The sequence below is a fragment of the Chinchilla lanigera genome, unplaced genomic scaffold (genome assembly GCF_000276665.1).
Source record: "Chinchilla lanigera isolate Chin_1 unplaced genomic scaffold, ChiLan1.0 scaffold00023, whole genome shotgun sequence".
In the NCBI taxonomy this organism is placed as follows: Eukaryota; Metazoa; Chordata; class Mammalia; order Rodentia; family Chinchillidae; genus Chinchilla; species Chinchilla lanigera.
In genome coordinates this window covers 20,203,016-20,228,586 of record NW_004955424.1, presented here as the reverse complement: position 1 = coordinate 20,228,586, position 25,571 = coordinate 20,203,016, and the positions used below count along the sequence as shown (strand labels likewise).

Below are 25,571 nucleotides of genomic sequence, written 5' to 3'. Positions count from 1 at the left end.
ACTACAGGTAACATCTTAGCAATTTCCATTTATATATTGTTTTAAAATTGTAAACTGGAAGTAGATTCATACAAAACAAAAATCAGTATGAAACAGAGAAAGAACAAGAGCATTTTAGAGTAGTTTTAAGTCTTTCCTAGTTGAATGTTAATTTTTAAAATGAAAAAAGTACTATCAAGCATTATGGACATCTTATTTTTTGCTGCCCAGCAAGAATTCACCACTCCTCTGACATACTGGTATATTTATTTCCTTTCTGGAGGAAAACCCCCTTTTACTTGCAGTTTAAGTCTATCTGGTGGAGTTCACTACATTTTCACATTCTCACATACTGCTGCCTCACAATTTAGAGCTTCAGATTCCTCTGGTCACCGGGGAGGGGGCCAGCCAGAACCCGTAAGATGTAATGAGACTTGCCAGAGCTTCAGTGAAAAAGATGGTCACTCTCTTCAGCCAATCATGACCTTGAGGATTTAGGGGCTAAAAGGGTAGAAGCTATCTTTTGCTCACCTATGGCGAGATTATAAGGCCTAAACTGAGGAAGCAGTGCTAAGAAATGCATAGAAATTGAATCTTGATAATATTTTATTTCAGACTTGGCTGGAGCCATTCTTGAAGTCACGTAATTCTGGATCAATTTACACAAACCAATACATATCTTTTTTCCCCCTTTAATCCTATTTTGAGTTGAACTTTCGAAAAAAGACAGAAAGAGTCTTAAATGATACAAAAATTTTTTTTTGGTACTGGGAATCCAACTCATGACCTCGCACTGGTGGGGCAGGCACCACATCCCCCGCCCACAAAATTATTTTAAGTGTGTTTGCTTCCCCAAGAATAAACAGATCAGTCACAGAATTCAGTTTCAAAATCAACACTTTCTCACCAACTCTGGCTTTTTTCAAAGTTTGCCCTCCTCTGAAGGTCCCCCTGCCCTAAGTTCAAAGGCTATATATGAGACTATATCTTTTTAATACAAAAGAAAAAAATTGCCTCAAAAGAATAAGAAAATTACAATGGAAAAGAGAAAACAACAACTAATGGGACGATGGAAAGAGTGGAGAGAAAATCATCTGTAGAAGCTTTAAAGAGCAACCAAATGTGCTTTTTATTTTTGGTATAAGCATAAATGAGTGTCAGAGACTACAGCTTACAAAATTAGGCAGATTCAACTATACACAGAATTTAGTTTTTGGTTTGTTTGGTTTTTTTTTTTTTAGGTACCAGAAATCGAACTCACGACCTTGTGCTTGCTAGGCAGGTGCTGTGCAACTGAGCTAAACCCCCAGCCCCCATATACAGAATTTAATACAGAGACATCAAAATACTACAATCAAACTTTCTATTCAAAAAGCAGCTGATAAAAATTAAAATGCAGAGAATAACTCCTTGGGAAATTAAAATGTTTTGAACTTACAGCAACAGGCAAAACATTACAAAGTCTCAAAAGCGGTGACAGTTAATCATATTCATACAAATTCCTTATTTTAAGTTCTCTGAGGTTATGGCTATCAAACCCTCAAATCATTCTGAACATGTTGAGCAAAAGATTTAATAGAATTAAGTAAGACAGAACAACTAAAATCACTACAAAAAAACTAATTTAAGGGCCAGGGATATAGCTCAGCAGTAGAGTACCTGCCTGGCAAGTGCGAGGTCTTGTTCAATTACCGTACCAAACAAAAACAAAAACAAAAACAACCGCAAAACACTAATTTAAAACTAGTACTTCTACTTTCTAGGGATATGAGTGACCTAACTGCTAACTAGAAAGGGAAAAAAAAAACAGTGCACATGGAACAAAACAGAATTAAGATGTATATTCTCATGCTTTTCAGATCATATTGAAGTGAGACTCTGTATTTTAGTTCTACATCTTAAGTACCAAGTGAGTGCTACTGTGAATTACAATAGTCTTCTGATGACAATAAGACCATTAATATGGAGACTGTAAGTATGAGGATGAGACAATGATTTAAAGTGAAGTAAAGTAGAATGGTTAAAGGAGTTCTGGAGTCAGACTGACTTCGGCACCATCATTTAACAGCTGTAGAAGTGAACCAACTTTACTAAGGTTCAATCTCTTCACCTGTAAATTTAAGATAATAATAAGTAACAAGAACTAACATATGGAGACTTAATCTTAAGTGTTAAGTATTTTTCAAAGAGCTTTACATTTTCTTTAATTCCTAGTAATGTCCTTAGGAGACAAATAATATTACCATGTCTATTTTACAGAGGAGGAAAAGTGAGGCCTAGATCTGTTTAGTAAATTGCCTGAGGTCACAAAACTAATAAACATGGTAGGGCTGACATCTGCAATTCGAACCTGAGAAGTCTTGATTAACAGCCTATACTTGAAATCATTACATCCTCTTCAGATTACTTCACCTCAAAGGACTGTTGAGACAAATAACTTGTACACAGTAGTAGTTGAATAAGGCTTACTTTCAGAGGTCTTCTGACAGTCCATTTCTAGTTACCTGAATTATTATGAATTGTTTAGAAATGACTATATAGAAACTATTTCATGGTAAAGAGAATTTTGGACAGAGAAACAATGCTGGAAATTAATTTTTATGAAAGGTAGTAAGTTACTTTAAAACCCTCTGGTCCGATACTTTTGAGACTCCTAGTCATGGGAATTTGAAGTACATCTGAGACATCCATCAACATATGGAAATACAACCTGGAAATCTTCAACATACAGATGAACTACCTAGGAAGAGTGTGGAGTAAGAAAAAAACCAAGGCAGGCAACAAACCCAGTAACATGAATGTCATTGGACTTATAAACATGGAGATGATAAGTGATCTCCATAGCTATTTTAAGAGAATAATGTGATTTTATTATTTAATTACCATTATTATACACTTTAAAAAAAATCACGAATAGCAAGCACTTCAGATACATTAATGATACTGGATCTTCCTTCCCCTTAGTATAATACTTTACATCCACTATGGACATTATTGTGTGAAATTCCATAGAGAAACTATGATTTAATGGAATTTTCTCAACTGAAATTTGACCACTGTGTTAGGCACTAGGGAGACTAGAAAAACTAAGACTTGGTTTCTACCCTTAAAAAACTTACATTAGACAATTAAATGTCAACATAATGTATAAAAGTAGTGTTTGGGTCTCACAGAAGCAAAGAATACATCCCAGTTTAGAGGGTGGGAGGGTAGGTTAGGCTGCATTTACAAAAACAACATCCACTCCTTCATTTTCTGCAAAATTCCTGTTTCCTAGATCCTGGGGACACAAAGATAAGCTTAGATCTCTACATAGCTTGCTGTTTAGTAAAGTGTATTCATATATGTTAAAAGAGAAATTCTAAAACAATATGGTAAGTGCTATCACACAGGCATTCAGTGAAGAGGCTGAAGGCCCTACGCTAAACTTCAAGTCGATTCTATACAATAATTTTTCAGATTGGATTTCAATAATGAAAAGGCCTCAGTGACAGACAGTTATTCCAGGCAAAGGGCATAACATATGCAAAGGCTTAAAACTATTTTGAGAAAACTAAGAATTTCATTATAGCTTATTAAGAACAGAAATGAAGGGAAGATGAGGGAGACGAAGCTGGAGGGGTCAGCTGGGTAAACTATGTAAAAACAGTGTAAGCCAAAATATAATTTGGAACAGTTCTAATAGGAAATGGAGGAAAAGTGCAGTGGACTAGATTAACTCCATTTATTCTTTCAGATTCTTAACCTTAACAAACTAAAGTGGCTCCACTGCCTGCCCACAACATTTCCTCTCCTAGTCTTTGTGCTTCAGTAAATAGCACCATTGTTAATACAGTAACTAGTCATACCAGCAACTTAAATGTCCTTAATCCCTTTTTCTCCCTCATATTCCATATCTTATTCTGTCGATTAGTATGCCGTCATTTGACATCTAAAACATACTCAACATACTCTCCTCCTCTGAGGTCTTTGCTCATGCTATATTCTTAAGTCTGGAACAATATTTGTTACTCCTGGTCTTTACCTAGTTGGTTCCTTCTCATTCCTGAGATAGCTAAAGTGTTAAAGCTTAGAAAGCTTTCTCTAACCACCCAGTATAACAAAGTCCCCTCCTGTTACTCTCTCATAGCACCTTATTCTGTATTTACTTGTGTATTACTTGTATTTATTTGTACATTTGTCTTTACTTATATATTAGCTTTTAATACCTACTTTGTGATTTTCATTAAGACTGAACTACTTGTGTTCTTTTACTACATGATCAATGCCTGCACTGCTTCCTACAGTGTGGGTATTTAAGGAACACTAGGTTTCGTAAAAAAAAAAAAAAAAAAAGAATTTTTAGGAAAGTTAACAATGAAAGCAATACAGAGGATGTATGAGGAACATATAAAGACTAGGACCAAGCAGACCAGATAAAAATACCCTAGACAAAAGATGATGAAGAGCTGACCTAAGGTGGTAGCAGTGAGGATCAGGGAAAGTACTTGAGAATCAAGGCAGAAATGACATGTTCCTGATGGGCATGTACAGAAACACTAACCTTCACCAGGATTGAAAGAGGTACAGCAGATACAGAAAGAAAAATAAGTAAGTTTTTTGACTACGGTAAGGTAAATTTGAAGAATTACTATTTTCAGTAGGCAGCTGAAAAATTAAGTGTCACATATAGGAGCTCCTGGGCTGCGGACAGGTTTTCCTCTCATTTTTTTTTCTACCAAACCAAGTCAGGATGCCAATAAGAATAACAAAAATATCTTTCAATGTTTCAGTACCTATTTATACTTGACAGCACTGAGAGCTGAATATAATACCTTCATTCCTTTCAACAGCATCGCTAGGAAAGCATTCACAACCTTATCACATTAAGTAAACTGAGTCAACTGCTCACATCAACGAAGTTCCTAACCAGTGGAGGAGGGATTTGAATCCAGTTTTCTTATCATCAAAGCCGCTTTCTATTACACTATCTTACCTTTATCTTGAACAATGCTTACAGCAAGTGCATTCAGAAGAGGGAAAAACATCAGGGCTAAGAAGCTGTTAGACTTAGAAAACAGGGACTCAGTACAGGAGTAAGAGGGTTCCAAAAAAGACACACTGAGTAGCGATATAAAAGAGTTAGAGAGAAAGAAGTAGAGTTAAGGTTCCCTTTAAATCAGGAGCCTTGGCAATTGCCTCGTCTTTTCAATGTGTGGTTCATGGCCCACGATAACAGCCTATGTAGAAGCTTAATGAAAATGAAGGCTTTCAAGACTCACCCAGATTTACAGAATCATAATATGAATTTTAATAAGATTCCTATGTAATTAATGTAATACATTAATGTTTAAGAAACACTGGTATGATTACATAGATGAAGACCTAACCAGGTTAAGTAACAGTTTGCAGAGCCAGAACTGGGAGTTCTTATCTCTAGGTCTAGCATTTGTTCTATCTACAGTATGCACTCCAAACATATCACTTCGAATTTCACTAACCTGAAGTTTATGCCACTGAACACTGAGAACTTGAAGTGAAGTTAAATTATATTATCACTAACCATTCTGATTTGTTTCCATCTCATTTGGGATTTAAAGTGTCCCTGTGAATGTTCAACTTTTTGTTTTAAACATTACTATGTGAAACATGAACACGCTATCCCTGATTACGAAGAACTCTTAAGTTCAAATAGTAAATTTCAGCCCTGCACCCTCAATGTAAAGACGTAACAGTCTCAAAGAAAAGAACTTTTTATATGCAACTATTTAAAGCCATGGAATTTCAGAGCCGTAAGAGACCTTACATGGTTGAGATGACAAACAGTATTCATCTAGAATGCGAACTACAGTATATATTTTCTGACAGTGTTGAATCAAAAAGGAGTTTGAAGTTGGTTTGGGATCGGTCATTACATTTACTTGCCATGGGTTGGTTCCCAATGAGAGCATAAGTACTACAGAGTAGCTGACCTTGAAAAGATAAGGAACCTAAAGGCCCAAAAAGGTTAAATGAAATATACGAAGTCACATACTGACTAAAATAGACCAGAACTCTAAGTTCCCTAACTTCATTCAGTTTAAAAAAGCTCCTGATACATGCATTCAACTTTAAAATGTTCTCTTCATGTAACAGATAATAAAAGTCAAGTCAATTAAAATTTAACTAGGAATAAAAAGCTTTATAAGGTATTATAGACTTTGCAATCCTATAATAAAGACATACACGTACGTACATTGAAAGATTTAAATGAAGCCCACAACCTCTAGGCTGTATCATTGTGATCAATGAATGAACTCTGACTCAGACTGTTTCCTGACAATTTTGCTTCACGGTAAATTTTTCCATATGACAATTCTTCTTTAGAGTTTACCCATGATGACTCAGGGCACCTAGACGCTATGAAGGAGCTTTCAATACAAAGGGGTAGGAGGAAAATGAGGGGGCTTACTGAATCATTAACAGCCTACTCAATTATGAAACTTTGCAAATTCTTTTTGGGAGCCATTTTAAAGACAGCTTTAGGAGGCAAATGCTAGCTAAAGCTTTAAGAGATGGGTCTTTCATAGCCAAACTATGTGCAAATAAATCAACATGCTATTTCTAAAAGACACAACTAAGACACTTCAGCAAAATGTGATTTTGTTTTGTTGAAAAAAATGTCAGTGATGAATTAAAAATGCCTGGTATCATTAATCACAGATCTATTCTATGTTCAATAGTTTAAAAGCCCACCTCAAAATTCATCATCACTTTGGGGACCAGATAGGACTAGCATGAACTGAATCATGCTATTTTAAATAAAATTTCAGTGAAGCAGTAAGTTCATTTAAAAAGCTTTCTGATACATTCAAGTTTGCATATAGGGCTGTGGTTCCAATTAGAAGCAACAAAAGACACATTTTAACATATTTTCTTATGAATGATAAACTCACCTACTCTATAATTTGGGTATTTTGGAGTTTTGATGGTAAATTTAAAGAATGGCAGCGAGCAACAATTCAACGAAAAAAACCATCATGTTAACTATAGCAAACAATGACAGAAAATCAGCTTTTAGTGCTACTAGTACATGCAGTGCATTAAATCTGGCATAAACTCAGAGGAACACTAAGTACTAAGCACAGTTAGTATCTTCCAAGAACTAGGAATACAACATTAAGGTTTTAAAGAACCAATAAAGCATCTTCAATTGTTTGCATTTATTAAAAAAAAAAAACATTGAATTTAATTCTGCCTCCTAAAGGCAACTAATAGGTTGAGCCTTACAATAACCAACCAGGAAAACTGGGACCAACCAGTTCATAATTCATTCTTGCAGAAGGAAGGAACAGAAACATACTATAGTAAACCACATTAACTATCTTTTCATCTACTTGTCTGTCAAAAAGCTGCTCAGTTTTCCCCTATGATCATGTATGATTAACTATATTATTATAGTGCTGATAAAGTCCCCAGTTGTTTGACATTTTTGGAAAAGACAACACTAACAGCTGAAAATACTGTTGAAATTCTACTATGCTTCTAATTCTATCAAACTTTGTTAGTTGGGGAATATAGGCCCTGGATGCTACAGAATTTTTACCACACTTTCAAATCAATAAGCTTACTACTGCTTCCTACATTAGCAAGCTAAAAAAAATCATTTCCTGTAGGTCTAGTAGTTTCTTAGTGTCTACCTGACAGAGTATACCATCTCCACCATACACACACACACATGCACGCAGACATGCAAACCAAGGAAAAAAGATAAGTAGGTAGGACACAAATAGAAAAGTTGTTTGATTTGCCATTCATATGTTATTTGTTTAGGCACTTAAGTCATTCTAAATCCATTTCATAAGACAATGTGGAAGCACAATAGGCATGGCTGCAGCTGATAAAGGATCAAAAAGAGTGGTAGTGGGGCTGGGGATTTAGCTCAGCGGCACAGCGCCTGCCCGGGAAGCACAAGGTCCTGAGTTCGATCCCCGGTACCGGAAACCCCCCCCCCCAAAAAAAGGGCGGTAGTAGCGGAATAATAAAGAGACCAAGATGAGAAAGGCAGGGGCACAGAATGATGACTATTTTGCAGTGTACCTGGAAATGTACCTGGAGACGACTGTTGCAAAAGTCTACAAAAATAATAGACTGTATTTTCATATGTCGTAATTAGTAACCTTACTATTATTTCCCAAATTAAGTACAGATTGTACCATGATTATGATGCTAAAATCAACATAATAAAGATGTTCCTTTTGCAAAGAAACTTCTTTAAATGAAAGTTGTATTATTTCTGTTCTTAATTTAAAAATTTGATTCTTAGCTCTCTAACAGTTATGGATACTTAAATAGATCCAAGTTACAAGAATTATTCCTGGCCATGCTTACTATTTTATGAAAATCAGTTTGCTTCTCTTCTTTTTTTCTCTCACTCCCTAGCACCTCTTTTTCTTCCATCGTAAGTTTTTTGTTTATTCCACAAAAATGGAAATGAAAAAGAGATTCACAGTCCTACCACCAAACAAACCGGCTGAGAGCTATTTCTAAAATAAAGCCACACTTCAGTATGGTTATCACAGAATATCAAAGTCCTTTCTTTATGGAAAACTACTACTACTTTTATTTTACAGATGAACCAAAGATAGTTTTTTAGGCTTTCAGAGTTAATGGAAAGCCCAGGAACTAAACATGGGCTCAGTGTTCCATGCTAACAGGCAGGTATTTACTGTTTTTTTGTTTTGTTTTGTTTTTTGTTTTTTTTTTTTGGTTTTTCTCCGGTACCGGGAACCAAACTCACGACCTTGTGCTTGCCAGGTAGGCACTTTGCCACTGAGCTAAATCCCCAGCCCCTAGGCTGGTATTTAAAATACATTAAATAATTCAGTGTAGCTGATCAATCCTGATTGTATACATATGATAAAAATGGGTCTGGTTATTTATATATACACACGTACATGCACATGAATAGGCCAAAAGGATAGAAACTCTGAGTAAATTAAAGAACCTGGTTTGAAACAACTTACTGAAAAATGTTTAAGGGCTGGGGATATAGTTCAGTGGCACAAGTGCCTGCCTGGCAAGCACAAGCTCCTGAATTCAATTCCTGGCCCCCTGCCCCCAAAAAAGTTGAAAAATGTTTAAAATAAGAGGCTTTGTTAAGAGTATTCCTTATATAGTTATGCACTTATAGTCATAGTGGTCACACATAATTTACTATATAATAAAAGTTCACAAATTCTGCTTAATATCATTAAATTATAAATATTACTGGTTAAACATATAAATGAAAAAGTTGTGCTCTCCCATCATTACAAGTAAGTAGAAAAAGAACAGTTTTCTTTATCAGTAAAGTAAAAATCATTGAAATTAAGATTAGCTTTTCAGGCTGGGAAAACTAACCCTATACAGAATGAACTAGTATAATAACTATTCAAAACTAGGAATGCATATTGTTCTAGAGTCGAATTTATTCTAAAAATCCAAAGTTATTGAAGGTTTTTCTTTGGCAATTAAATTTGGATGAGACCCAAATTTTCCCATAGCTTTGATAAAGATTTAAAATTTGAAATTACTGATCTGAGAAATAAAGCATGAATATAAGATCTGACAGCCAGATTAATCCTTAACATCACCTGTGTTAGTCTTTCAGTTTCCCAATTATATACCATAGCAACAGTAAGTTATACAATTTCACTACATATAAAAATGGTATCCCATTTTTACATATAAAAATTGCCTCCCATTAGTTTTACACATAATAAAAATGAAACTCATCTGTAATAACTGCACATGGTCTCGTGTGTATATGTTTGTTTTAATGTATTAGACAAAACTTATATCCAACTGAGTGTAGCACCTTTCATGCTAGTCACTCTCAGAAGATATACCCATATTCCAAATGATGCTACCATTGTCCAGAACCTTGGTAAAACTCCTTTTTAGTCTAGGTGGGTAGATCTGATTTTTAGAAACAGTAATTGCCTTCTCTGAATGGATATGATTCTTGTTTTTTGTCACAATGCTTTCTCAGTCCTATCTAATAAATAAAATGAAGTGTCATGTGCTATGGACCACTTTTTCCTTAAAAACAAGGAGCAAATACAAAGTAATAAGCTCTTTCCATGTGTGGCTCTTAGACTGATTTAGAAGACAAGGTTAAAAAATCCCTAAAATATTTTGAGTAACTGTTGTTAAGTGCAGGTATAGCTTTCACAGTGACTATTCTAAAATAGAAGACTTATTTTAGGTAAGCATATACATATTTTTATATTAAAACAATCCTTATAAAACCTATTCTCCTCTACGCCCCCCTTACCCTCTGACTTTATCACCTGCTACTCTCACTCTAGTCCAGCCACTCTTGTCTTGTAGTTTCCTGTAGTCTACACACACTTCCATCTCAGTCACTGTGCTTGCTGTGCACTCTATCTAGAATGTCTTATCTCAACATGACCAAGATGGTTGCTGTCACCAACTTTAGGTCTTTTTTAAAGAATGTTTTATCGTCTCAAAAAGGTTTTATTTTATTTTGTTTTGTTTGAGACAAAGTCTTGCTATGTACTTCATGCTGGCCTTGAACTTACTACATAGCTCAGGCTGACCTCAAACTCAAGGTGATCCTCCTGCTTCAGCCTCCCAAGTGCTGGGATTACAGGTGTGTGCCCACTAGGCCTTGCTCAAATAGGTCTTTTCCTGGGCAGTCATCCTCTGCCTACTTCATACTCATATTCCACAATTCCCTTTTTTTCCTCAGTTTTACTTGTGTGTATAGAACTTTTTTATGGAAAATTTCAAACACACAAAAAAGTAGAATGTAAGAAATTTCATGCATCTCTATGGTAACTACCTTCAATTCTCAATATTGGCCAATCTTGTTTCATTTATGTTTTCCCCTCCAAATTATTTTAAAGTAAAAAATCCACACATCATATTTAGTGCATACTTTATCATATATCATCTCAAAATATTACCTTATCCCATCTAAAAAAATTAACTTACTTTTCACTAAATATCCAGTGTCCAAATTTCCCCAATTTTTCATAAATGTCTTTTGAGAGTTTGCTCAAGGCAGGATTTAAGGTCCATGACTTTTTTTTTTAATTTTAAAGAAAAAGAATCACAAAAACAAAATTCCAAAACAGTATGATAGGAGAGTTACAATGGTTAATATATTGCATATTGTTATCTTTAAATTAGTTACTCAAGAGTATGAGATATCAGCATTTTATCGTCCAAACAATATTAGCACAAACCTATCTTTCCAATGAACTGAGAGAAACTAGCAGCATAACTATCTTAACTATCTTCTATATATTATGTATATTTTTTTCCTTTGCTTTTCCCTTCTTTCTTTTTTCCCATTCCCCTAGTTTCACTTTCTTTTTGAAGTTTCCTTGCATTTTACAATATCTATTGTACATTTTGGATCACATTTACTCTTTCAGCTTCTCATACTAGGGAGACAGTACAATGATTACACATTTGTATCTGGTTTATTTCGCTGATATGTATGGACTCAAGTTACATTCATTAAAAAGACCTATAAAGGGCTCCAATTTATCCTTCTTTATGGCTGAGTAATACTCCATTATACAAAAAGACCACATCTTTTTTATCCTTCCTTGGTCGATAAGCATTTGGGTTGTTTTCCAAGATTTAGCTATTACACTTGTGCTGCTATAAACGTGAGTGCACATATATCCCTGTGGTATGATGTGTGTAATTATTCTAGGAAGATACCCAAAAGGGGAACAGCTTGGTCAAATGGGACCTCCAATCCTAGTTTTTTGAAGAATCTCCACATTATTTCCACAGTGGTTGTACCAGTCTACACTCCCACCAATAGCGGAAAAGAGTTCCTTTTTCCCCACACCCCGCCAGCATTTGTTATTGGTTGATTTCTTGATAACAGCCATTCTTTCTGGGGTGAGAAGGGATCTCAGTGCTGTCTTCATCTGCATCTCTCAAATGTAAGGTCCATATGACTTTTATATCTTTTAAATCTTCCTCTTATTATTTGCTTTTTTAAAAAATCAAGGCATCTGAATTATTTGTTTTCTTGAAATATAAAATATTTTATTGTCTGGGTCTCTCTAGTAAAATGTAAACACTAGGAAAGCAGTGATTTTAGACTATGTGATGTCAGAACCTAGACCACTGCATAAGATGTAAAAGCATTCAATACTTATGAAATGAATATTTAGCATTTATACCAAAAGTCCACTCCCCAACCAACAGCAGAAATTGTGAATCCAGCACTCTTTCCTCCTGCTAATCCTGAACTAGAAATTCCAGTTTTTGGTTTTCTTTCTTTGAGACTGGGTGTCCTATGTAGTTCAGGCTGGCCTTGACCTCATTATGTAGCCCAGGCTGACCTAGAACTTCCATTGATCCTCCTGCCTCAGCCTCCTGGTTGCTGGGATTACAGGTGTGAGCCATGATGCCCAGCGAGTTTTCTAAACATAATACTCTAGGCAGCCACCACCAAGCAATTATATTTGGTACCCAAAGTGATAGCTATTGCCTATCCCTGATTTAGTCACCTTCGAAAGTGTACTTGTAGCTCCAAAATAAATCTGAAAGCTCCCTATTAGTATAAATTACTGACTGTATTTCTTGTTAAGTATGTTTTAAACACTTCTTAGCTTATTTTAGACAGTTAAGGAAAAAAATAAACTGTAGCCAGAGAAAGAAAGAGAAAGAAAGAAAGCTACAGAAAATGGTGGGAAACTGGAGATACTAAATATTTTTAGAATTAGTAACATTCCAAGAGGTTCATTATAAAAAAAAAAATCAGCAACAAATGCTTTGAAAAGGAAGTAAATTACATGTGCATTGAATTTATTTTTTAAAAAACTACATGAATGGTCAAGATTAACTGGGAGATAATGACAAATGTCAGGATTTTCCCATTTATAGGCACAGTAACACATTCTCTTTTTCTGTAAATGCTATTTAAAGGTGCAAAAGTGTTACGGGGGTGATATAAGAGTACTATGTAGAACCCCACTTTTCTGAAATGGAATTTACCATGACAAGAAAAAAAAACTTGTACATTTAAAAATAAATACATAAGGCTTTTAAAAATTATTTACAGTTTATTTCTCTCAAGTCACCAATGGATTCTCTCAAAGCTTATTTCTGAAAGTAGCTATAGCTAACTGAATGGTTCCAAAATGTTTATATTTTGATTACTTATTTCTATTAATAAAGAAAAAAATCTGTAATTTCCAGACATCCATGCAAAATGTCTTGTGTTTTCTATTATTTATAAATTCATTCAACAACAAAAATTATTGAGGGCATACTTAGGGTAATGTTAGGCAATTATTTTCAACCTTTGAAGGAAAAAAATTAAAGGAGTGATCTATTCAAGACAATATGAAAAAAGGTAGTGGCAAAACTTGAAATCATATCCAAATCTTTCAGTGACCAGTATTTCTTGTCCAGAAGTTCTCACACATTAGTCAGAGGAAACGTTTCTCTAGCAGAGGTCAAACTTCAACAAAGAAAAACAATACACCATCCAAATCCCTTGAAAGAATGACTTCCATTTACTTTTGTGTAAAATATTTAGAGGGAATCTGGGAAAGATGGTTAAAAATCTATAAAAAGAAAATGTTAAGTAGAACTCACCGTTTATTAGAGTTCTGTCCATTATTTATAAATGTCGCCAGGAATCATTAGCGTTATAGGGCAGAATTATTTTTATCAGTTTTCTTTCACATTGATTTTTTTCACTTTTTTTTTTTTTTAAGTGGTGCTAGGGAATGACCACAGGGTCTCATGCATGGTAGGCAAGTGCTCTACCACCGAGCTACACCATCAGTTCCTCTACTGGCTCTTAAGTCAGCTTCATTTTCTTTAATTAAAAAACATTATTGGAATAACACAGCTTTCCCAAAGAAACTCCTAAAACTACCTCAGTGCCATTATATACACAATCATAGTGAAAGTTTAATGCAATTAAAATATATATAAAAATAATCTCTATAAACCTTTTTGACTGAAGAGCTAGGACAGAGCTATACTGATATACCATGATAAAATATACGTATGTTGGAAAGCTAGTTTTCAATTCTGCATCTTTCGGCTTAAAATTTTTATCTACTACAGTACCTACTGTCTGAAAACATTAGGTGTTCCAAGAGCAGAATTATTACAGTTTTTATCACCTACACTGTAGGACAATCACAATTAAGCATATTCAGAAATTTCAGAACATAAAATAAAACTGACATTCTAACAATCTGAAAGGTAGTCCAAACTAAGACAAATGGAAACATCTTTAGGCTTCCCCTTAAAGCTTGCCTCACTGGCATTTGGTGGTACTAAACTCAGTTTCTCACCAAATACTTTTCAGTCATTTGTTTTAAGGGATCTCCAAGAAATTAGGAAACCTGTAAGGTCAGATTTCATCAATCAACTTCTGCCTCTCGACTTCTAGGGACTGAGCAACGACCCTGTCCTAGCAGCTTCCCTAACTACATACAATGACTCTGGCAAATATGTTTGATAAATACTACACAAAAAGTTCAGCACAGCCCAACTGTTTATGTTACTTAAATGCCAATGAGGGGTGAGGAAGAGCAATGCTGGGAACTGATGAAATGCCAGTTTTTAAGAGTGCACAGATAACCCCAAAACCTACAGATTTGCAGTTTATTTTTGAAGTCAATAAATACTACTATGCATAGATTCCTTTTTGAAAGCCTTAAACTTGTTAAATGAGACATTAGAATCACTTCACTATCATACATAGAGTGTTCTACACACTTAACTGTTCTAACTTCTAATAGTTTCAAACTTAAGATCTTTTTTTTAACAAACTACAGAAAGGGAATAGGTCAGATGGTTAGGGAGAGAAATAATAAATATCTCACTTTCATTTTCTGATGCAACTATTTCAGACAAAATTAAATTCAAAGGAATTTAGGATAAGTGAAAAGTAGCCACTATTGCTACAGTTCTGATCATCATTCATCTCAGGAAAGATCCTGTAGAAACGATGCTTGATTTAAACTTTTGCTAACTTCCACTTTGGTACCAAAAAAAAAAGCTATCAATATAAATAAAATTGCTCAGAGTTAGGTATTTTACTCTAGAAGTTTTTAGCACGTATAAAAAAAATAAAGAATTCATGTATTTATTCAATCAGGACAATGTTTTAAGACATAAATCTGACTACTGAGAGAACCTTTTCTGTTAGCTATAAAGAACAGAAGACCAGCAAAAACTCCACCTTCTCCACCAGTCAAAAATTTAAATTCATACTACTATGCCAACTGAATGATAAACTTCTTTCTCCTCAATTTTGAGTGATATCCAATGAAGAAAATGATAACGAAACAAAAGAGCACTTGCGATAAAAACAAAACAACATTCTGCAGAGTAAGGAAAAGCAAAGAGCATTTAATGAAAATAATCTTTTCATGGCCTCAAAACTTCAGTTTTTAGTACAACTTAATATGGGAAAGATGCTCAATAATATTTGCTGGTACGCTGACGTCTAAATGAGAATGGTGGTGTTCAAACCAAGATACTTTTCCTCGTGTGTGCTAACTAAATTTGCTAAATGGACATTTAAAAAAATCCCTCCCCCATTACTGATCCTTTGCCTCAAAAAAAAGTAGATGGTGAGGTGAGCTTATGATTTACAGTATTTCCCCCACTCCGAACATTCTTCAGGAAGTCCTTTGAGGTTCTAATACGCAAACACCATGCAGGAATTATTGTTTCAACTACCTAACAATTACCCAGACTTGTTTCAGACTTCAGGAAACCTGTAAGTAAAACGAGGATCTTTAATTTTTCCACGAGGCATTAGAGAACGAGTTATTCCTCATAAACGCTTTCAGATGCTCATACACCAGCCACAGTGGATCAAGGTACCCATTAATTACAGCGCTCCAGACCTCAGTTTACCCACTTTCGGAAACGGACATATTAAAGTGCTTCGTTAGGGCCCTGGAGGTGAAATTAATTAGTGTTTTAAAAACGTTCTGAGACCCAAAGATGAAAGAAAATGTCAGAGGCTCGCAGGGATGATGACAATAATCACAACAATAAAAAGAATGACCAATTTGGAAGTCTGCGTTACGCAAGGAAGGAGACAGAAGTTGTCAGATTCGCAGAAACAAAAGAAAAGCCCACTGCCCCCTTTGTTTCTCTTGCATTCGCTCGGCCTCCCGCCACCGGCGGAGCTCCCTCCCGCAGCAGCGCGGCCGGCGGCGCGCGGGGCTCCGAGTCCGACGCCGCGCCCGCGGGGGTGGGGGAGGGGGCGCCGGGCCGCGGCTGACAAAGGCGCTTCCTCGCGCGAGGGGAGGGATGCGGCCGCCGCAAACTCCGCTGCCCGCTGCCTCCCGCCGGCGGAGCGCGGGGCCACGCAGGCCGGCGGGAAGACCGGCCGGCCAGGAGCGCCACCGAGGAAGTTGCGCGCCCGCCCTCCCGCACCCCTCGCCGTCCCGATACGACCCCTCCCGCCCGCACTCACCAGACAACTGCTGGTGGCCGGAACGCCGGCACGGGCCCCGGAGCCGCGGAGCGTGGGGGCGAAGTGGGAGGGAGCGAGCAGCAGCGCGAGCAGACAGCCCGGCGTTCCGCCGCCGCCTTCCGCGCCAGCCGGCCGAGCCCCGAGGCGAAGTTGACCGCGGAGCCGAGTGCCGAGGAGCCGCGGCCCGAGGGAGAAGCGCGGGCCCGCCTGATGGTGCGCTCCGGGGGGGTTCGAAACAAATCCGGTCGGGCCGAGCGGCTGCTACGGATCCTTTGCCTGGTGGCGGAGGTGGTGTAGACTTCCCCCGACGGTCCCTCGCCTCACACCGCCTCTGGGTCACTGACACACACTCGGAGGGAGGGGAGGGGACTAGCGGGAGGGCGGGGCCTGGGAGAGGAGAACGGGGCAGGGCCAATGCGGGAGGCGGGGCCGCGGGTTCTCTTGGGAATTGTAGTTTCCCAGCTGAGACGACTAAAAGAGATGCTTGGTACGCGAGGATCCAGCCGCGTGCACACTATACTGCGCATGCTCAAAAGAGATGTTCTGCGCTCACCCGCCCCTCCCCGTTACCATGGTCACGGACTCAGCCAGCTTGTTCAGGGCTGCTGTTGACTAAACAAGGCTAGTCTTGTGTCAGGGTGTTGTTGGGGATCCGGCCCAGAGCCAGTCCCACCTACTTTGCTCCTCCCCAACAACTAACCTTACCACTCACAAGTGCCCAGTGAAATCCAACTTCTTCCACATATTTCAGTCTTCCCTGCTGCTTAGTTTTCTTCCACACATTCTAAATCGCAGAAGCCTTTTCCTTCACTTCAAGTGAATCCTGTCTTACATTCAAGCTTCTTAAGGCATTGAAATCTAGTTGCTTCCAGTAACTTAACAAATTGGAGCATTAAAGTGTTATATCACCACTAATAATCCCACAATTTCTTCGCTCAATTAGTCACAGCTAACTCTAGTACCAACAAAGTTAAAGTTCAGGATTAAGATCAATGTATTTGATCATGGTAAAATAATCCAGATTTGCACATTTTAAGACCTGCATGTTTAAGCCATACAAATTCCATAAGGTACCTATAAGTTCCAAAGACAGCTGGAAAGTTGAAAATTGTTTTCTGTATATGTGTATTGGCTAACTTTTATTTGGCAATGAAAACTCTTATCCAAGGTATGAGTATGTTGTTGTTCTGGCCAGCTAAGTCTACACCCATTCTGGGCACCCAGGTATGCATAGATAGTGATGAGAAGGGCGAAGAAAGTTAAGACACATTACTGGCTCTCCACAGGACTAAAAGTAACTTGCCTCAAATGCTTTGTTTTCCCTTCTCTGTCTACTGAGAGCCTCACACGCTAGAAGAAAAAAATTAATGCTCATGAATCAGATACATATTTAGAGAAATGAGAATCAGGGTTTTCAATATGGAGTCTCTGGTGCCTGTAGACCACAAAAAAAGACTTACTGAATGTCTGCTATGTGCCAGACACTTTACTGGGCCCCAGAAGTAGAGATAAAAATATGAAAGAAACTTTCCTTGTTTTTAAAGTGCTTACTTTGCAAAGGAGGAGATAAACAAATAGACTGTTAAGTACTATAATAGGAAAGTGCGTACTACCTTCAGACTTGGGCAAGGTTAGGAAATACTTCAAAGACCTTTTGAATTTTTGGATGGATTGGTGTATTTGTGTAGTTTGGTAGAGAAAAGGAAATAGAGAGCTGGATGAGAACATTTAGAGTGGAGCTGGAAGAACAAGTGCAAAAACAAGAGCATGTGACCAAAGAGCATTTTGGTTCAGCAAATAGTTCTACCATGAGCACTGCCAGTAATAGAACAGAGTTGGGGGAGTGGCAAAAGGAGATGCTCAAAAAAGTAAGGGTGATAGTTCATGAAGGGTGACAGTTCAGATCATGAAGAGTCTTATGATATACTAAGGTACTTGGAATTCTTTCTGGAAATAGTGGAAAGCCACAACAGAATTGTAAGCAGATAAAATTTTGTTAAAGTATGTGTTTTAGAAACATTCTCTGGAGTGTAGCATATATGGGGTCTGACACAGGGTAAGGCACTGAACTAAGGCACTGGTAGCAGAAGAGACAGAACTGAAGGTAATGAATAGAACTTAATGGCTAATTGTCTGTGTTGGACTGACGGTGAAAGAAAGCTATGAATTATGATGTTTTGGTTGCAAGCTGCAGAAAACTCGATCTCTTTATTGGCTAAACCAATAAAGGAGATTTATTGACCCATCTAACTGGAAAGTCAGGGGAAAAGAGATGGCTACAAGGGTGATTGATTCAACCCAGGAATGTCATTAAGGACACATTTCTTTCTTATTTCCCTTGCCTTTCCTTCCTTAGTATTAGCTACATGTTCAAATGGTTGTTGTCAATAACTCCTCTGGCTAGAAGTTTTACCACCTGTGTGCAAGAAAACAGAAGAAGTGTCATTTTTGGAAGCTCTTTTTGGAAGAGAGAAAATTCCATTCCCAAAAGCATCAATAATAGAGTCATATGTCCATACATAAACTAGAAATGGTGGCAGGAGTTAACATGAGGCTAATTATATTAGGATGAAGACTCCCTATATCTACTTCTACAGCAGAAGGAATCAGTTTACCCCAAAGCTGGGATGAGGAGATGCAGGTATTCCAATGAAAACTGAGGTGACTGACCAGAATAAAAAGAATGGAGGCTGAGAAAATGATCATGATAACTACTACAAAGAAGAAGCCAAGGATGATTTCCAGATTTCTGGCTTGTGTGATTATAAGTTAGTGATATCACTCATTGAGTTAGGGAACAGAGGAGAATGAACACCTTTGAAGAGGAATTTGATATGTTTTCTTTGAATATGTTGAGTTTGAGATGGCTCTGGGATATATCGGTGGAGAAGTGAATGGGAGCAGTTATACATATGATTTTTGAGCTCTGAAGACATGGATTAGGGAAGCAAAAGATAAGAAAATAGAATTGGAATAAACTATCATATAGATGGTCATTTTTGAAATTATGGAAATGGATGAGATCACTCTGAGATAGTATGCAAGCAGAGAAAGGAAGAGTCAATAATAGAATTTTGGAAAACACCAGCACTTAAGAAATAGGCAGGAAGCTCATAAAAACATCTGAGAAGTGACAAGAGAACTAGGACATACAAAGGAGCAGAAAATATAATCTATATAACCAGGGAGTAAAGCCAGTTTACAAAAAGCTACAAATGGCAGAAATGACAGAATTAGTGTTTGACAATATCAAAACAGTCAATGATAAATTCATCCATATGTGGAAATAAAGATATAAAAATGGAATCTAGAGATTAAAATTAGAATCTGAAATAAAAAATTTACTGGGTGGGATTAACACTCAGAGGCAAATTAGACACTGAGCAAAAAAAAAAAAAAAAAAAAATTAAAACACTTAAAGCCATGGCAATAGAATCTGGCCAAAATAAAGCACATGGAAGAAAAAAACTAAAGAAAAACATCCCAAAAATAGAGCATCAGAACCTGTGGGATAATAATATCAAGTACTTTAATATTTGTGTACTTGCAGCTCCAGATCAAATAAAGGCCAGATGGAGTGACACCAAAATTATTTGAATTAATACAGCTAAAAATATTTTTATATTTGATGAAAATTAGAAATTCACAGGTTCAAGAAGTCCTGAACAGAATAAATGCACACACTTATAAAAACCACTGCAAAAGACATTCCCATCAAACTGTTGATAAACCAAGGGTAAAGAGCAAATATTGAAAGCAGCCAGAAGAAAAAAGCATATTTCGAATAGAGGAACAAAGACAAAAATTCAGAAGACTTCAAGTCAGAAACTTCGCAAATCAGAAAACAGTGAAAAGCATATTTTTAAGTACTGAAAGAAGGAAAAACCTGTCATGTAGAGAAATTATCTTTCAAAAATGGTGGGGAGTAAGCAGGTGAGACAATGTCCAGCAGAACTGTACTATAAGAAATGTTACAGCAACTTCTTCAGCATATGAAAGAGAACACTGGGAAATTTGGATTTATATGAAAGAACAGAGTCCTAGAAATTGTAAACATATGAGTAAATAGAAAAGATTTTTCCTCCTCATTAAAAAAGTTAAAGACAATTTATTTTAGAGAAAAAGTAACGCTCACATAGGGTCTTAGTACATGTAGAAGTAGAATGTTGGAAAATAAATTGCTCAAAGGATAGAACATGAAAATTAGATTACATTGTTTAGAAAGATCTTACATTATAATATTATTTGAAGGTAAATTATGATATGTTAAAAGTGCATTTCTAAACCTTAGAACAAGTGTCAAAAATAAAACAAATAGAGCTAATAAGTTAATAATGGAGATACAATGAAATCCTAAAAACAAACACAAAAACGTGAATGAGGCAATAGAAATAAGGAAGAAAATTTTGTCCCTGATGACCATACAGCAGACATACCAACTCTGGACTCTACCTCCTGACTTCTTTTAAATTGAGAGAAAAACAAATTCCATCTTCCAACATTCCTTCCAAAATTAAAATTATTCTCTCCTAATGTCCTCAAAGTCTCCAAATAGCTCATAGTCAACATAGAACATGTTCCTATTTTAAACCTGTAAATGGCACACAATTTGAAGGCCTGGGCTTTCACTCAAAAGATTTGTAGGCCCCAAATTCTGGCTCTGACATTTTGCATATATTTGGAAAATGTCAAAGCCAAACTAGTTGAGATTTTAATGATTTAAAGGAATATGCTTGTACATCAAAGAATGCAGCCTATATATTCTCTGTATTGGTTCAAACAGCATGTACACAAGCAGTTTTGGAATAGCAACAAATACTATAAAAGGAGTAGAGTGGAAAACTGAGCTTTAAGCCTGCAGTGAAGGCAGCAGATCACATTTTCTGTTCCTTTCGCGGGCATTAAAGTCCTGGCCTCAGTCCTTCAGCCTATATTCATATCCCTGGCTTTGAGTCTCTTGCAATCTTACATTATTTTCCTGGCAAAATTATTTCTGTTTCTTATCTTTCTCTCAACTTCAGTTATTTATCTCATTGTTGCTTTTGATGTTGCATTTATCCAGGATTTCTAAGTATTTGTGTCAGAAAACATGACTCCAGTTGGTTAGTTCAGTCTGCCGTCATGTAGGAACCAATTTTTCATTCATGCTGGGAAACTATTCCAGATATTTTTCCACAACCACCTGTTTTATTATTTTCCAGAGTATTTTACCAAAACTACTTTTAAGAGCACATCAGACTTTCTAAAATATTTCATTAGTGTTTAAGTAAAAATAAAACACATTGTCTGTTATGCTACCTTCTCTGGAGCGGTAATGTGCAACCTGATTGTTAGGGAATACTGAGGAGGCAGGCCAGGGTAGGGAGAGGGTTTGGGATAGCAACTGTATTTAAATTTAGCAAATTCTCTCCCTTTAGGCTGGGGGCCATATAACCTTCATCCTTCCTCCGTGTTTTCCTCTAGTTCTCTTTTACTTTAGTAAGTAAAGAAGCAAGTTATTTCCTAACCTCTTCCTTTTTTTTTTTTTTTTTGTAATCACTTTATAGACCTAAGTACAGGAATCCTAGGTTTTGCCAAACGTTTCTTTTTGACTTCTGTCTCTCTGAGGATGGATTCCTCAGAATTTACTCTCCTGGAATTGTTACTGCTTTAATATTTTCTCAGAGGATTTCCCCCATGTAGTTTCACATCCTGGCTTAATCATCCTGTCTCCTTCTGCCTATCCTGCCTCCACAGTTACCTCTCAGAGATTACTTGCTCCACAGCTCTACCCTGTTGCATCCCTGTTCAAAGCTCCCAGCCTCCCAACCTGAGTCACCACACACCCCCTTCTAGTGTACCAGCCTGGGCTCCTATCCTCAGCCTTGTCTCTACTCAGATAAGATCAGTATCACATATGAGCATAGATGCATGTGCATTTGCTAGACTTAGCTAGCTTGAGCTTCTTCAGTTGTTGGGAGATTTTTTTAGTTTCTTTTTTTTTTGAGACAGGATCTCACACTGTAGAATAGGCTGGCCTTGAACTCACTATGTAGCCCAGGCTGGCCTCAAACACATGGTGCTCCTCCTGCCTCAGTTTTTTGAGTGCTGAGGTTATAGGCATGCGTCTCATGCCTGGTTTAAAGTGTACTATTTTAAACATTTTTATTATGTAAAATTTTAACATCTATAGAAGGAGAAAGAATAACCTCATGAACACCATATGTACATTATCCAGATTCAACAGTTTCAACTGTTCATCAATCTTGTTTGATCTATAACTACCACACCTACCAGTTTATTTTGAAACAAACCCCTGATGTCCTATACATTCTTTTGTGTTTCCATATGTAATTGGGAGTCTCTTTTTAAAAAGTATAAGTGTAATATCAGTATCACACCAAAAATAAAAACCTCAAATATTTTCTTATACTCTTAAATATCTAGATAGTTTTTAAAATTGAGATCAAAATAAGGACTATCACTGTCATTGCTTGATGTGTCTCTTACATCTTAAAAAAAAATTTAAAATATTTTGTGTTACAGGAAATTTTAAATTTCAGGAATAACAAAGGGAATGCCTAAGATGGGCCATGTTCTCCAAATATTAGCTGTTAACTAATACCCTTTGCCTCCTCTAACTCCTAGTAGTATTCTCTCTCTCTCTCTCTCTCTCTCTCTCTCTCTCTCTCTCACACACACACACACACACACACATTTATGAAATTTTATTTACTGAAACAGGCAGCTGGCAGGATTTTACCCACAGGTTGTAGTTTGTTGGCCCTTTTTTTAATTTAAAAAAATCAACACATTATATTTGTGCATACTTATCAGATGCAGTGCAACAACTTGATATATATAAGAAATACATAGTGATCAAACCTATTAGCATTTCCATCTCCTTAAACATTTATCATTTTTTGGGTTTTTGTTTTTGTTTTTTTTTCTGGTACCGGGAATCAAACTCACGATCTTGCGGTTGCCAGGCAGGCGCTGTGCCGCTGAGCTAAATCCCCAGCCCCAACATTTATCATTTTTATGTGTTTGGTCTCTACTACTATTCTTTTGGATAATAACTATAGAAAACAAACCACTAGACTTTTGCTTCACTCTCACCTTTAAAATTTCCTGCTAAGTCAGTCACCTAACCTAAGATTCTTCTTGGAGGGAAGCCACAGAGACAGCCTGACCTTATCTTGGGAACCTTACCCACAACACCTGTATCTCCATGTAAGAGGTCAGTGCCCAGCCCAAACTCAATCAAGATTCCTGTAAAACTCTTTGGAATCCCTGCTCCTAACATGCTCTCACACTAACAACTCTGAAAAGCATGCCCTTAACAATAGCCTGGGTTTCCTTTTGCCTACTGGACGTCTTCCTTACACACACATTTTTTTTCTACCTTTAAGAATTTCAAATCTAGGCAGTTTTTAAAAATATTTTAATACAGACAAAAAGGGGCTGAAAAGCCCACTTCTACATAATTTCAAAGCATACCACTTGGCTAATAAGATTATCATCACTACTTCAGATGCCTACATTTTCTGTTCTGACTGGCCAGACAATACTATTTAGTAAAATTGTGAGAAGTAATTCTTATCTCTCAGAAAACCAGAAGCCAAGAAAGCCTTGTCACGCAGAAATTGTTTTACTGATTGACAAGAATAAAAGGTAATTCACTAAAAACTTTGTTCCATTCATATAAAGTATCAGGACTGATGTAAAATAAGAAAATTAATTCTTTCATAATTGCAGATTTAGCTTGAACTATTGCTTATATAATTTCTAAATTCCTCTGTTCAAATAGAACCTTATACGACTTTTGAAATAATTTTGCTGTCCTAAGCAATGCATTGCTAATCACTCCTCAACTATATAGTTACTTACCCTCTTTTTTTACTCTCCAGTTGAAACTTCTAACAGATTATTCCACTGGAGGATTAGACTAGGCTAGGGGCTACAGACAAGTAAGTGATACTGAAAAAATCAAATCAGAACTTGTCTAATTGCTCTGAAGACAGATTCCATGTCAAGCTTCAGGAGGTAACAAAGGGCCAGATTAGTGATTATATGTAATATTAAATTTAAAATCAGACCTGAGGTTTGGAAATGGTCTTTAGCTGGCAGGCACTGTTTCTTCTTACCTTCCCCCTCGGAAAAATGCTGCTATGTTGAAATCATTGAGCAAATGCCAAACACCTGAGATGTCCTGATCATCCCAAGAACACCCCCTCCCCCAAGCTCAAATCTCCTCTGTAGGAAAGGCTTTGGATTTCCAGTCTCCAGCATGTCGCACCTAAGTCCTCGCCACCCCGCTTTAACATGTGTGTACTTTCAGCAGCTCCTTAGATTGATTTAGTAATCAAAAATGTCCAGGGAATAGAAGAGCAGAAGTGGTGCATGTGCCTGTTTAGAGACACAGAGAGGAGAAATTGTCATTAGGATTCTACTAATGATGTTAGAATCAATAGTTATAGTATGTCTTGATAAGTAAGCATAAAGGGAACATAGTATAACAGAGCCATGAGATTGACATGAAGTAAGCTCTTTCATAACTTGAGGTTTAGTTAAAACTTTTGTTTATTCAATTTCTAGATTTAATTGTTCAACTAGAACAATATGTATATCACTGATGAGATTATTGTACTATCCTAGACAATCTGTTACTACTCACTCCTCAACCACAGCTATTCATCCTCATTTTATTTTCCACCTTGAAATTCCAACCTCATTCTACTGGAAGATTAGACAGGGCTAGTGGTTGAAGATAAACAAATGATACTTAAGCACAAAGAAATGGAACACATAATGCAAATATTGGACAATCGTATTCAATTATAAAGTGAATTAGGTGTTAAGATTTGTAAATATAAGTACTCTTAATTTCTACCAATGACTTGGTGAATTGTGGACTTTGCTGTTGACAAGGCCAGCCACATATAAATGAAAGGCAAACATTTGTATATAATAACACAGGCAAACTGGTTTTATTTATTTATTTATTTATTTATTTAAAAGAATAAAAGAAGGATAACATAGCAATAGGGGGATTTACCGAATTACAGACAAAGTGGTAGGACACTATCAATGGTTGTTATTTTACCTATTGGTATCTTCAAGATAGTTTCTCAGGAAAACAAATAGACAAATAATAGTG

General features: G+C 36.7%; 1 protein-coding gene across 1 annotated transcript in view; it reads right to left on the bottom strand.

Moving 5' to 3' along the window:
• Peli1 (pellino E3 ubiquitin protein ligase 1) overlaps positions 1-16,510 on the bottom strand; it is a 51,685-nt gene extending 35,175 nt beyond the window's left edge. The window contains exon 1 of the mRNA XM_005385703.2: positions 16,433-16,510. The gene's annotated coding sequence lies outside the window, so the exon portion shown is untranslated. The remainder of the gene's footprint in view (positions 1-16,432) is intronic.
• Between the last annotated feature and the right edge of the window lie 9,061 nt (positions 16,511-25,571).